This window comes from Octopus bimaculoides, chromosome 3 (assembly GCF_001194135.2).
Source record: "Octopus bimaculoides isolate UCB-OBI-ISO-001 chromosome 3, ASM119413v2, whole genome shotgun sequence".
Classification (NCBI taxonomy): domain Eukaryota; kingdom Metazoa; phylum Mollusca; class Cephalopoda; order Octopoda; family Octopodidae; genus Octopus; species Octopus bimaculoides.
Genome location: NC_068983.1, coordinates 159,589,097 through 159,592,683, shown reverse-complemented (window position 1 = coordinate 159,592,683; position 3,587 = coordinate 159,589,097).

Below are 3,587 nucleotides of genomic sequence, written 5' to 3'. Positions count from 1 at the left end.
ATATATATATATATATATATAGGTAAGTGGTAGGTTTGCCTCGATCCTTCAGATCGATAGATAGATAGATATACTTGAATACATACATAAATACACACACGTATACATATATATTATTTATATATATATATATGCATATATACATATATACACACATATCTATATACACACATATATACATACATAGATCTATACAAATATAAATGTACAAACATATATATACATACACATATAAACGCACATATTTATACATATAAATAGATACACCTTCATATAAATGTATATGCATATATACACACAACATATGCACATACACGCCCATAAGCAACTAATACATATGCAATCATATGTACATATACATAATGATATGTATACATACGCAACATATGGATATACACACACATATACACTAATAGGGAGATAAATATCCGCAAATATAAAAATATAAAGTTAGGGATAGGGTAAAATTAAAGTAAAAGTATACAAACATATAGATAAAAAATAAACGTTTATATATAAATAAATAAAGGATAAAAATAATTATATATATTGTGTGTATGTGTGTGTTTATACATACACACACACACACACATATATATATATATATACATTAATGCTCAGATAAAGTGTGTAGCATTATGATACAAAGGATTCTACACAACTATTCTATGAGTGAACTTGATATTGAGGTTGATAATATTAAAAGAAATTTCAGACCTAGCAAATCTCGCCTTGAAATAAACAGCTGGGACATTTCGAAAGTGAATTATGTAATAGAATTAAAAATATTAAGCTTCAAAAAGATCCGCTGCGGAGAAATGCTCACCAGAGAAAACTTATTAATATTGTTAAAATCTTTAGAAGTAAGGATGGAATTTTTGTCCAATCGGATAAAACTAATAGTTTATACCATATGGATGTCTCTAAATACCATGAACTTTTGAAGAATGAAATTGTCAAAAACTATAGGATTGTGAGTAAAAATGAAGTAAGAACTACTAACCTTGAAACCAAGAAAATTATGCACCAGTTTCATATCCAGGATAGAACTGAACCTTTCGCACCTATGCGACCACGGATTACACTGGTGGACCATAAGGAAAACTTCTATATTGACCCTAAAGTTAGATTGATTTGTGTTGGCCGATCTGAATTAGATAAACTTAGTAAACTCATTTTAGATAAATATACCTATAGCTAGGAAAAAATTAATCTTGAATTATGGGTTAACACCTACCAAGCTTTAAACTGGTTTAATAATATTACTAGTAAGAATAAATATAAATTTTGAAAAGTTGATATTAGTAGTTATTACTCGTCTACTAACCCTATAGTCCTTAATAAAGCACTCATTGTTTTAAGAAATTTTACTAACATTAGCAAAGAGGAAATCAATATTATATTAAACGCAAGGTAATCTCTGATTAGACTTGACAATAAATACTGGGCTCGTAGGGACACTTATAAAAATTTTGATATTACCATGGTACCTGCCGACTCTGCCCAGTTTACTGAAATAGTCAGAATTCACCTGCTATCCCAAATTAAAAGTGAATTCTCTGAATTTATTGTTGGTCTTTATCGAGGACGATGTCTTTTTGCTATTAAAAATACTACTCCTAGAAAACTGGACTTCTATAAGACACATCTCTATAAATATTTTAAGAGGAATGACTTTGCTATTTCTATTGTAAAAGATAACTGATCTGCTAATTTTTTGGATGCTAACCTTCATCTTGTAACTGATAAGCATGAACCATTTCATAAACCAAATACAATGTTAAGATAGATCAATGATTTTAGCAATCATCCTGCTGCAATTAGAAATACCTTAATTTAAAATATTGAAAACGAATATCATGTTTATCATCTAATAAGGAGATTTTTAGTTGACATGCTGATTTTTATAATGCCGTATTAGAAAAGGCCGGATATAAGGGTAAAATTAAATATACTAATGATAAATTTAGATTTAATAATAATAATAATAATAATAATAATAATAATAATAATAATAATAATAATAATAATAATAATAATAATGATAATTGGTACATAATCCCTTATGCTATGAATATGAACAGAAGATAATTAGACAAATATATAAATTAATTGATAAGTATTTCAACATGAATAATAAATATAGCAAATAATTAATACTAATAATATCATGATTGGTCATTGCTTAACCAAAAATTTATTTCGAATAATTTCATCTTTAAATAACAGAAAACTCGACAACTTCTATGGTAATAGAATTGGCAATAATAATAATAATAATAATAATGATGATAATTATAATTATAATAATAAATTCTGAAATGATATAGGTGGATGCCAACTTAAAAATCTTTGTACCATATTTATACCAGATGGATGGGTCACGAAATACCATGAACTTTTAAAGAATAAGATCTTCAAAAACTAGGATTGTAAGTAAAAATGAACTAAGATATTACTGTAAATAAATGTGAGATTGATGTACTTAACAATAAGTATACGTACATTGGATCGACATCTAATAAATTTAAAACTCGCTCTTTAACCGCTTAAACAGCTTTAACGATACGAAATAGATTAACACAACCTATCTGAGTAAAATCATATGGGAGCGTAAAGATAAGAAAATAGATTTTAAATTGGACTGGAATATCATTAGCCATGCGAAATCTTATAATATCGCAAATAAAAGATGTGAGTTCTTTTGAACACACATTCTGATACAATTTTAGCCTCTAACCATGCGAGTAAACTTCTTTTTGCTAAATATAAGTAGAATTTTAATATTTCATTAGTATTAATAAATAATAAATCTGTTTTTGCAAGTTATTTATATAGTTGATATCAATATAGTGTTATTAATATATCTATAGTACAAATTCTTATATAGAGGATATAACTCTGGGAAGGGATAGTTATTATATGGAATAAATTATTTTTTGTTTTCTATATCATTTTTAATTATCTATCAATGGACATTTTTGCAATAAATATGTAATATAACTTGCTAACTTGTTATGTTCATATATATTTGTAAATTATATAAATTATATAGTGGGATATGATACCTTATTTTAACTATTTTAATTACATTTTATTTCCTCTTCTTTTTAATTTTTTCCCAATATATGGTAATATATGGTGTGAGTGAGAAACAAATATATATATTTGTGTGTATATACATATATTTATATGTGTGTGTTTATGTGTGTGTGTGTATGTATGTATGTGTATGTGTATTATATGTATATATATGTATATGTATGTGTGTGTAGAAATATATATATAATTCTTTTTATCCTTATATTCAGTTATTCATATCTAAATGTTTATTTCTTTTATCTATATGTTTATATGCTTTTACTTTAATTTTTCTCTATCCATATCTTTATATTTTTATACTTGTGGATAGCTATTTACCTATTAGTGTTTTTGTGAGTGTATATGCATATTTTGGGTATATATACAAAATGGCGGTGCCCCAGCATGGCTACAGCTCAAGAGCTGAAACTAGATAAAATGAAATGAAAATGAAAATACGATTGTATATTTAGTAGCTGTTTACGTGTGTGTATGTGCATATATTG